Source organism: Chionomys nivalis, unplaced genomic scaffold (assembly GCF_950005125.1).
Source record: "Chionomys nivalis unplaced genomic scaffold, mChiNiv1.1 scaffold_29, whole genome shotgun sequence".
Taxonomy (NCBI): domain Eukaryota; kingdom Metazoa; phylum Chordata; class Mammalia; order Rodentia; family Cricetidae; genus Chionomys; species Chionomys nivalis.
The window spans coordinates 5,374,350-5,386,965 of NW_026646888.1; positions in this window are offsets into that span (position 1 = coordinate 5,374,350).

The window sequence follows — 12,616 nt, forward strand, 5'->3', positions numbered from 1 at the left end:
GATTGGGTCATCTCTCCAGAAGCAAAAACTGAGGAGGCCTTTTGAGGCCCTGGAGAATATTGTCGGCCGCAGAATTTCTCACGGCTGGAAGGAAGCCAATGAACCAGTCACCCAGTGGAAAGCCATCATTCAGGATCAACTGCCAACAAATCCCTCTCTCTATTTGTTGAAGTATGTTGGGTTAGATTGTGTCTATGGATTGGAGCTTCACAGTGATGAAAGGATTTTAAACCTTAAGTTCCTGCCTAACAACGTACCATTTCCTCAGGAGACAGACACTCATCTCTCAAACACCATAGTTGGCAGAGCAGTGAAACATACATTTGAGGGCACAAATGGCTCTAAGGATGACTGGAATGGGATGGTCCTAGAGGAGGTGCCAATCATGAAGACCTGGTTCTATATTACCTACAAGAAAGATCCGGTCTTGTACATTTACCACCTCCTGGTTGACTGCCTTGATGGCAACCTCCACATCATGCCAGGCTCTATGGAGGAGTGGACTGGGGTGGTCCAAGATGAGGTGCAGACCATGAAGACCTGTTTCTACATTACCTACAAGAAAGATCCAATTGTGTACCTTTACCACCATCTAGATGACTACATTGAAAGCAACCTCCACATTATGCCAGGATGTCCTCCAATAGGGATGAATTTGGAATTAGGCAGGGATTCCTTGGCAGGCAAAAGCGTGCAGCACAACGAAAAAGATGGAACCCAAAAGATAGGTAAAATTATTTACCAAGTTCCCACCAAACCTTCCGTGCATTTCATCAAGTTTGATAATGACTTCCATATCTATGTCTATGATTTGATGAAGATCTGTTAAAGTGAAATTCACAAATTTTGGGGTCAGACTTAAAACTGTGTTTGGAGAACTCTTTTTTTTCAGAAATACCTCAGGTCTTCTATTAATCCTGGTATCTTTCTCAATGGAACTTTTTTTTTTACTCTAAAAATAAAAATTTGTCAAGGTGTTATGTTGTTTGGTCAATGATGGAGTGTCTGGAGGATGGGAATCACAGAAAGACAGGCCTCAAAACAAAACAGGACTTATGGTTTTTTCTCCTTGGAGAAGAAATAAGAAAGGAGATGCAGTGTGGGGAAGAGGAGAAGATGGCTGTTTAGGAAAGAGAGTAGAGTGGCCAAAAAGATGTAGGATCTCAGAGAGGGATAATGCATGAGAGAAAATCATGTCATATGTCAGGCTACACTCTCAGTCCTATTATGACTCTGTTTCTGTAGCAAATATTCTTCTATAGATAAGAAATTTCAATATTACAATCCCTCTATTTTTATTGTTATTTAAACACATATACACACACACAAGTTAATGCTCACCAACTGATGAGAGCTCAACTTAGGGGGCCATTCTGGGGTTGGTAAGAGTCTTATCTTTAGCGGTGTTCCCATAAGGCCAGGGGTTACTCAAATTAGGACTTTGGACTGGTGTGGAGAGGGTGCCTTCAGTGTACCATGTCCCTAGGCACTAAGACTGCCTTGTCCCATAGTCCAACTGATGACTATCTTCAATATCATCACAAAAATTTTGTTTGGCAAATGATGGATATAAAGACAGTGATCCATATCAGAAAACTAGACTGAGCTTTCAAGCTCCTGTTGAAGAGAAGAAGGGGGGAGAATATGAGCAAAGAAGTCAGGAATATAAGGCTAAGTCATTCCTCTGAGACACTCTGCCTGAGCTATTTGGAGCTCAACAGAACCAGCTCTGCTGCGACTGACAGAGCATGGGATCAAAGTGGAAGTTCTAAATGTGGCTAACAATTGGGGCAGATTGAAAACCCAATGATAATGGCACTGGGATTTGTCTCTACTTCACATACAGGCTTTATGTGATCCTATTATGTCTGAATGCCTACCTTCATCAATCTGCATTGAGGGGGACTACAGTTGTCCCGAATAACGAATCTTTTATTTTGCAGTGGGTCTCACAGAACTCACTTCTTTAAAAAACACACAGAATGACTTTATGTAATATCCTGAGTCTCAATGAGATGACAACATACTGACAGTCAGTGGACTGGAGTGCCATGACCTTGGGCAGGTTTTCTTGGATTCAACCACCTAACTATTAGCTCAATGTTGAAGGACAGGCATAGCTGTCCTGCAAATGCTTTTCTATCTGTTCAGATTTTTCTTACTCATTTTGGAGATAGGAATACCTTCTCTTTTCATTGACTCAGTCAGTCAGGAAGTAGGTTTCTCAGCAGAGAACAAAATACATACATCCTTCCCTTCTTATGCTTGCTTGAACTCATAATGGAGACAACGAATTTGTTTCTGACTTAAACAGAAGAGTTTTTTCAACCTAGAGAGTGGGCAGGTAAGAAGCTCAAGCACAGAAAGATAGCCAAAAGACAGCGGACCACTAGTGAACCTGATAGAAGGGATAGAAGGAAGTACTCTACAACATATGGTCACAGGAGAACACTTCCTAAATAAAAACCCAGCAGCACAGACATTAATGGCAACTTTGAATAAATGGGACCTCCTGGAACTGAGAAGCTTCTGTAAAGTAGAGTACACTGTCACTAAGACTAAAAGGCAAACAACTGACTGGAAGAAGATTTTTACCAACCCCTCAACAGACAAAGGTCTGATCTCCAAAATATATAAAGAACTCAAGAAACTCAATGTTAAAATACTAATTAACCCAATTAAAATTGGAGTACTGAACTGAACAGAGAATTTCAACAGAAGAAGTTCAATGGACAAAAGACACTTAAAGTCAGGCTCAACTTCCTTAACAATAAAGACACTTAAAGTCAGGCTCAACTTCCTTAACAATAAAGGGAAATGCAAATCAAGACAACTTTGAGATATCATCTTACACCTGTCAGAATGGCAAAAATAAAAGACACCAATGATAGCCTTTGCTGGAAAATTGTGGAGAAAGGGGTATACTCATCCATTGCTGTTGGGAATTCAATATGTGCAACCATCTTGAAAAGTAGTGCTTCGGGTTCTGAGGAAATTTTGGATCATCATATCCTTTGCTCCAGCAATACCACTCTTGAGAATATACCCAAGAGATGCCCTATCATAAAACAAAAGTATATGCTCAAATATGTTCATCGCAGCATTGTTTGTTATAGCCAGCACCTGGAAACAACCTAGATGCCTACCAATGGAAGAATGAATGAAGAAAGTATGGAATATATACATGTTAGAGCACTACTTAGGAGTAAAAATAAAACAATGACTTTTTGAATTTTGCATGCAAATGGATGGAAATATAAAACACTATCCTGAGTGAGTTAAGCCAGACCCAAAAAGAGGAACATGGGATGTACTCACTCATATTTGTTTTGTAGTCATAATTAAAGGACATTGATCCTATAATTCATGATCCTAGAGAAGCTAAATAAGCAGGTGAACCTAAAGAAAAACATATAGGCATCCTCCTGAATATTAGCCTTCATTAGGCGATGAAATAAGACAGAGACAGAACCCACATTGGAGCACTGAATTGAAATTTCAAGGTCCAAATCAGGAGCAAAAGAGGAAAGAGCACGAGCATGGAACTCAGGACCGCGAGGGGTGTACCCACACACTGATGCAATGGGGATGGTCTATCAGAATCTCAGCAAGTCCAGCTGGCATGGTTCTGTAAAAGCATGGGATAAAACAGGACTCGCTGAAAATAGTGGACAATGAGGACTACAGAGAACTCAAGAACAATAGCAATGGGTTTTTGATCGTACTTCACGTACTGGCTTTGTGGGAGTCTAGGCCATTTGGATGCTCACCTTACTAGACCTGGATGGAGGTTGGTGAACCTTGGACTTCCCAAAGGGCAGGGAACCCTGATTGATCTTAGTGCTGAGGAGAAATGTGGACTTTTTTGGGGGTAGGCAAGGGAAATGGGAGGCGGTGAGGGGAGGAGGCAGAAATCTTTAATTAATAAATAAATTTTAAAAATTGCTTTGTCTATCCTGTGTTTTTTGTTTTTCCATATAAAGTTGATTACTTTCCTCTCAAGTTATATGAAGAATTTTGATGTGATTTTAATGGGGATTGCACTGAATCTATAGATTTCTTTTGGGAGAATTGCCATTTTTACTATGTTGATCCTCCCAAACCAAGAGCAAGGGAGATCCTTCCATTTTCTGGTATCCTCTTGAATTTCCTTCTTAAAAGTTTTAGAGATGTTTTCAAATACATCTTTGTCTTCCTTGTTCAGAGTTACCCCGAGATATTTTATGCTATTTTTGGCTATCATGAACGGTGATGCTTCTGTGAATTCCATCTCTGCATACTTATCTCAGTGTATAGGAGGGCAAGTGATTGTTTTAGAGTTAATCTTGTATCCTGCCACATCACTAAAGGTCTTTATCAGTTTTTGAAGTTCTTTGGAACAGTTTTGGTGTCACTTATGTATCATATCATCAGCAAATAATGAAAGTTTAACTTCTTCCTTTCCAATTTGAATCCACTTGATCTCCTTATGTTGTCTTATTGCTATTGATAGAACTTCAAGCACATTATTGAAGAGGTAAGGAGAGAGTGGAGTCACTTATCTATCATATCATCAGCAAATAATGAAAGTTTAACTTCTTCCTTTCCAATTTGAATCCACTTGATCTCCTTATGTTGTCTTATTGCTATTGATAGAACTTCAAGCACATTATTGAAGAGGTAAGGAGAGAGTGGAGTCACTTATCTATCATATCATCAGCAAATAATGAAAGTTTAACTTCTTCCTTTCCAATTTGAATCCACTTGATCTCCTTATGTTGTCTTATTGCTATTGCTAGAACTTCAAGCACTATATTGAAGAGGTAAGGAGAGAGTGGAGTCACGGTCACAAGCCTTTGCAGGGGCTGCATTAACTGAGAAATTAGGGCACTCTTTTGAATATAGTGATCAGAGCTCTAAGGCTCAAGTCCCAGCCTGAGTCCTACCTCTTTGTTGGTCTACATGGTTTTCACATCAGAAGCATGTGGAGTTTATGAGGCAAGCCCCAAGAGGTTTGAAATACTGCAGGAATTGATATGCATGAAGCATCTGGGTGCACAATAAATGCTAGTCATTATCTCATGTAAAGTTGGTGCCTAGGATGTTGTGGTGATGTCTGCTTGGTATAGTGTAAGCATCAAAGGTCTGATCCCCCAGAAACCCACTTGGTGTTCTGGCTAAAGAGTCTGGCCTCACTGTCAATGGATATATTTGTTTAAGAAGTTCTGCATGAATGACTGAAGTTAGAGAATTACTGAGCTTTACTCCCAACATTGATCTCTGTGCTGCTTAATTCATGTTCACACATACATGCATGTGAACCCACACACATGAAGAAACAAGCATACACACATATACTCTGTAAGTAAACCACACACAAAATGAATAAAAGGCAAAGAGTGCCTAAGTCTCTGCTTGATCCCACAGTACCTCAGGAAATGGTAATTGGGGTCTTTTATAAACCTCTCACAAAGGACTTCAAAGAATGTCTGTCTTCCCAGGCCATGACATTATGTTTCAGTACCTTTAGCATTCCTCATCAGACCACACTGGGATCTGTCCATAGAACACTTGCACAGGACACTCATGTTGATAGGTTACCCAGATAAACTGAGAAGATAGTTAGCATGATCCCCACCTCATCACACAGCCTTCATCTAAGGGAAAAGTGCTCTCCAGCTCAATAAGCCAGCATTCTTTCACACCTTCCTGACATCAAACACAGACTTACAGTCATATTTCCTTCCATGAACTTTCAGGAGAAAAGCATGGAGAAAAACAGCAGATCTAAGGAAACACCTGGCCATGCTTCATTCCCTCAGGACCTTTCTGCTCTCTTTGGATATGCCAAAACCTTATTCATCCCTTTAACACTTACTGAGAGCCCTGAATTTGTAAGGTACCATTAAAACTTCTGGGACTGGGAGGTGAAAATTGAGACATATCTATGGCCCTCAGGGAACTCATCTTATATTCCAAAGAGATGTCAGATGGAAAAGTTTGTCCTAGATACTGTGAAATTTTTAGAGTCAGAAGAAATTTCAGCTGTAGCTGATACGAGAGCCCCTGCCTAATTGAGGGTGCTAGAAGAAAGTAGACATTGGAGATGGCCGGAAACCCAGTTCCCTAAGAATTTCCTTGAGTCCTGTGCTAACCCCACAGTATCCTGCAGGCATTTTTTGTAAGCTGGTGCCTCAAGAGTTGTAAAACTCCAATGAGGTATGCTTAGCTAACACAGACACACCGTTATAGATACCACCTACATTCTGGAGTGTTCTTTATCTGCAAGAGAAGCAAGTGAATTGAGGGAGAGCAGAAACATTCCTATATCTCTTTGGGTTTTACTCTTAGATGATATTGAAGTTTTTGCCTTCAACAAAATCATAAAGAACATACTGTCCACCAAGTCAGCCACAGGGGGAGTAAATTCATCACTGAGTGAATTATACCCTCCTCCAGGGGTCTCTGATACCAGTTGTCAACTAGGTGCTTTTTGGGTCTGGCACAAACTTCTGACCCTTCCCTCTTATGTAGGACAGATGAAGGAAGAGATATGCTTACTCCAAGACCAGACAAAACTCTCTGTATTTAAGAATAGTCAGTTAAGCTCAGCAGAGAGACACTACCAAGGAAAAGCACTTCAGTTATTTCCATTTTAATGTCCCTGATACATTCTAAAGTTTCAGCAAGATAGGTCTAAAGTGAAGAGTCAAATACCTGTCTCTCTTCTATACCAAAGAGCCTACATTTACACTTGACTCTCCCTCGACTGTTGACTCCGATATAGACCCAAGCTGTGTGTGTTGTTTAATTTATAACTTTAAAATTTCGGCAGTCCCTGCAGCACAAGTGTAGTGGATGCCACTTGCTAACTTGCTTGCAGCCTCAAACTCAGCTAGGTTTCATACACAGCACATGACCACTTCCTAGGGAACGATGCTACCCACAGTGGACTGGGTTTGATTAACACTTGACTAACAGTCATGCTTACAGACACACCTGATGAGGCAATTCCTCAACTGAGACTCTTATCTGCTTCTAAGTTGGGTCAGGTTGGCAGTTAAAGCCTAATGTGATAGGGATGATGCGTAATTTTGATAAATCAATATATTGGTAAAACACCTATAATATAAAAAAGCCTATCTGATTTTCATTAAAATGTTTACCTTTCATGGACATCCATTACTGCTCTGAAAATTTGTTAGGACACGTCTGGCAGAGGTTGACCCTCTTGTGTCATATATATCCTTGTCACATATAACCTCTCCCTAGATACACTCCTACTTGGGACTGAATCTTACATGTGTGTGACTTAGATGAACTTGGCAGCTTGTTTCAATTCATGCCAATATAGCTGATATCTCCACCTACAATCAAATTACACTTAGGTCAAATAAAAAATACATTTGATATCACGGAATGCCCAGGGAGCACATGTCTAGGAGACAATAATGTATCTGTGGAAGTCATGGGTACAAGCAACCAGATCTGCCCAGGTCTTTGTAAAAAGAAGGAGAGCAACAGGTGTTCAAATCATAAAATGGTTGGGAAGGAATTGCAGGTGCACAGCTCCTGGGAGAATCCAGAGGAATATAGGTTTGAGCTGGCTCACTACAAAATTGCCCAGATATATGCAGAAGTAGTGCCAGGATTCTTATTTCTTAATTAGAAATGTCAAAGACGAAAAGGAACAAATGCTCGGATTGATGTTGGAATTGTAATGAAGTTTACAGAACAAAAGATTGAGAATACAGCAGTGTGTATGCCTGACCAATATATCACAGATCTCCAACAAAAAATGAAACAATAAACATCCAAATTACCAGCAAAAAGAAGGACAGAATTTAGGAACAGCAACAGCCAAACTGCCTGACAAATTGTTCTTACCTGTATGGCTCCTGGCAATGTGGGGCAGGAAGGAAATTTGTGCCCAAAGATAGACAAAGAGTGGGGCTTTTTTATATAGAATATTTTTTGTGTGAAGCATTGTACATTGCAAGAGGAAAAAAATGGCTTTAAATCTCTGATTTTTTTAACACTCTCTCTATGTTCTTTCAAGTCAAATTGAAAGAGGCAGGTGGTGGATTTGGGTTTCTGTGTTGTGAAACAATAATGAGAATAATAGTTGCTCATTCCAGAATTCATCCTTTTTCTTTCAAATAGCCCTCTCCCTGTCTCTTACACCTGGCCTGTTCCCATTGCTTGAGGGCTGATGTCAACTCATGTGTCTCCCTGAGGAGCCCTCTCAGAACACACTAGCCTTCCATTTAATCTACTCTGGAAGCCCAACACTTAGGGTGACTTTGATCACACAGCCTACTGTGGTTGCACACACTGACACAATAAAGCTGTTACAGTGGGTCTTGCTCTCATTTTCCATGGAGCTTCAATGACCAGCTCCTCAAACAGCTCATCAAGCTAGAGAACACTTTATCCTTTTCTGTGTTATTCACGTCGTTGCCTCTTCTCTCCCACAAACCAGCTTCTTCCGAAGCAGGATCCTTGATTGTGGTTAGACTTTAAAATATTATATTTTAATAAAATATTAAATAGACTTTAAAATATTAAGATTGATTAGACTTTCAAGGTTGCATTATTATGAACCGACCTGATACCTATATGTTATGCATGTAATTATGACAGCCTAAAGTTACAGGAGCCATTTTCTAGTTGTGCATGCATTTATATTTATCTCCCCCTGAGTATAACAAGCTGCCCATCATGGGTGATAATAGATTTTACTGGTTAGTTCTGGAATCTATTGGCATAGAACATGTGGGGTTTGAGTGAGAAATGTCCCCCATAAGCTCCCATATTTGAACATTTTTTCCCAAACAGGTAGTGCTCTTTGAAGTGGTTGCCAGACCTTTAGGAGGCAGAGAATTGCTGGAGGAAGTGGACACTGAAGATAGGCTCTAAGAATCTATAGACTCACCCGACTTCCTGATCTCTCTCTGCTTCTTAATTGTTAATGCAATGTGGCCAGTGAGCCTCAGACTCCTGTTGCTCTGCCATTTCAATAGCTATTGAAACAATCCCTCTGAAATTCTGGGCGAAATAAAACCTTCTCTCCCTTAAGTCGTTTTTGTGTTGATGTTTTTTGCTTGCTTGTTTATTTGCCACAATGTTTTGCATAGCAGATGGAATGAAACCATTACATTTTGTAAGTACATACATGAGATTAAAACAAAAACAACCCTCAGAAGGACAGATGCCCAAGGATGAAAGAATATTTAACATATTGAAATAGCATTTCATTTCCTTTCTCTCAAGATCATTAAAGATTCTATTTAAGAAAGGAAAAACCAATCACACATGGTCACCTAAAATGTAGTGACTCCTGCCAAGTAACACAGTGTTAATCCTGAGAATTTGTAAATACACAGTACAGCAGGAAACCACACCATAAAAGTGATATATCCAAGTTTTAGCCCACACTGAGAGGGATCATAATTTAAAAATATTACTTTGCAAATAGAAGATTAAGATTCACAAAAATGTGTCATCTCAGGATAAGATGGTCTTTAAATTCAATGGCAAACCTCTGTATCAAAAGAGACACAGGGAAACAGTGATGTGCTCACAAAACAATGGAGACAGTAAGAGAACTGATACATACTGAGGAATATCAAAAGCCAACTTTCCTAGCACATCTTGATGAAGTAGGGTCCCCACCAACACATTTATTCCAGATCCTGAGAATAAACATCAACCCCTTTCAAGTATTTGTTTTATTAGAAAATTTTATCCCAGTCCTTGGAATTAATACATTGGACAAAGGGTTGGTTTGGGAAGTCTTTCTGTCTATGTTTGCTTTTATTGGTTAATGAATAATGTTGTTTCAGACAGTAGCTTAGCAGAATAGACCTAGGTGGTAAAAGTAAACAATGATAGGAGAAACAGGGTAGGGTCGGTGAGAAGCCAAATAGACACCACCATGGAAGAACACCTTCTCTGGAGTTGCCAAAAATTTGTTGGTAAGACATGAACTACTAGTGATACAGATAAATGCAAATAGGTTTGTTTAGAATAAGGGAGGAATCTAGAAATACGTTTAAGCTATTGGCCAAACAGTGTTGTGAATAATATGGGTTTTATGTGATTATTTCAAGTCAAGGTGGTCAGGAAACTAACTAATGAGTGGCCTCCACCAACAAAGGGTATTGCAGATTCATTGACTATCCTGAGATGGCTTGTCTGGGTAAAACCTATGTTGTATGAATAAATTGGCTACACACCAGAGATATGGAACTAACAATAGACAAAGTCTAACTAGGTGAACCAATGAATAATTTTCGGGTTACTTACAGGAAAATTGGTGAGCGAGAACTTACAGTAGAAATGACTCAATAGCAGTTGGTTCAACAAAGCCCACCCCAGCATGGTTAATAGTTCAGTAAGGCTGAGAACCTGAAATTCACTGTGCAGCCTTGAGGCAGATCAGTGATCTGAAGAGTGTTTTTTTTTTAATCTTTGGCTCAGTTGATCTGAGCCTCATCTAAGCATCTCTATTTGTCTGTGATGATTGCTTGGTTATATATTTACTGCCAATATACTGTTTGGAGGACGTTGCCTTGTGAATCTGCTCAGGTTATCAAACTCTCTATAGCTAATTTGAGTTGTTTGCTTCCTATCTAAGTAGCTTTCCTGCAGGATAGAGTCTATCAACCAAAACTACATATTGGCATTAAAGAACTTTATATGTGGAGATGGAAGGGTCAGAGTCAGATAAGAAAGTAAAATTATGGGTTCACACAGGAGAGATAAAAGAAAAGGAGAGTTAGTATGAGAGCACTACCCTGTAGGATTTCAAAATGGAAGAGGAGACCTGAGCTAAGTAGGAAACAGCCACAGCATTTTCCATAGTCACTACTCCTGTTTAGGCCACAAAATCTCCAAGCAGCTAGCTCAAGCATTGGAAGTTTCTACTCTGAGAGGGCCAGCTAGAGTGTGGCACAGATGACCTTTTTCCCTGGAGTTATCCTCACCATTGGCAGAGGAGGCATATCTCCCTAGAGTCTCAACAAAATGTCTCACTGATGTAACAAACGGCTTATGAAGGACCCTTGGGGAAGATTCAAAACTAACATAATTGGGAAAAAATGCATCTTCCAGGATGTTTTGATGTCAGTCTACACTGTCACATCTGCCTTTCTTCTGATCATATGAACAGGATGCTTGCTGCTTGGGGAAGCATCTCATCTGGCGTTGTAATACCAGGGAATCAAAATGTCCTCTGTGCTCGTATTCTCCCCCAGAGGAGTCTCTATTTCAGGTACAGTGCATTGAACCACTTGCAGGAATAATAAAAACAGATAGAGCATCCAGCTTGAGATATGACATACATGGCCACAATCACATTGGCAGCAACAAGAAACAGATGAAGAATTCTGAGCATCAATGGAAGCTGAGGACGTAATACCAAAGCTAAGACATGTAACACCTTGGGGAGTTGCAGAGTTCCAGAGAATATATTCAGTTACATTCTGGAAGAAGCTAAGACTGCAAAAGATGGCTTTCCTAATCAGAAAGTAGAAAAACTGAGACTATGCGAAATATAGGCAGTGATGAGACAAAGGTGGTAACTGAAAATGAAGAACCCCATGTCCCAATTCCAGGAAGATAATGAAAGCATTTTTAAAGGTTAATGAGCCACAAATCCTGGCAGTCAAAGCTCAGGAGATGGAATACCATTTCAATCCCATGTAATGAATCTCTGCCTTAAGCATCTAAAATGATGTATCTCTGCCTTGAGCATCTGGAGCAATATTTCTTTGCCTTAAGCATCTATAACAATGCATCTCTGCCTTGAGCATCTGCTGTCATGCCCCTCTAAAATGAGCAGAAATTAACATCTGCTTTGAAATGCAATATACTACTGGGATAGACCAACCATAGCATGCTACTTTGGATGTACACTTTTATATAATTACACCCTAAATTTGAAATCAAGACCTGAGCCCAAACAGACTTCACAGTTCGGCGTTTCCCAATGCTGTGATAATTCAGTAGCCCTCTGGACACATCCACCAGGAGTCTTGAGGGGAGGAAGCAAAGGCATTCATGATTGAATGTCTCTCATCTCAATATCCCCAACATTTCTTTTAAAGTCATACCATTCCCTTTTCTGATTCAGAATATTATCTCAGAGCTCAATACTTTTTAACCAACTGTCTTGTTCTTCAGCCATGGCTCAGTCAGTAAGGTGCTTTCCATACAAATGAAGAACATAAGCATCTTCAACAAATTGTGCTGGCAAAACTGGAAGTCAATCTGTAGAAGAATGAAAATAGATCCATATCTATCACCATGCACAAAACTCAAGTCCAAATGGATTAAAGACCTCAATAGCAGTCCAAACACACTGAACCTGATAGAAGAGAAAGTGGTAAGTACTCTACAACACATGGGCACAGGAGAACACTTCCTATGTATAACCCCAGCAGCACAAACACTAAGGACATCATTGAATAAATGGGACCTCCTGACACTGAGAAGCTTCTGTAAAGCAAAGGACCCTGTCACTAAGGCAGAAAGGCAACCCACTAACTGGGAGAAGATCTTCACCAACCCCGCAACTGACAAAGGTCTTATATCCAAAATATACAAAGCACTCAAGAAATTAGACCATAAAAGG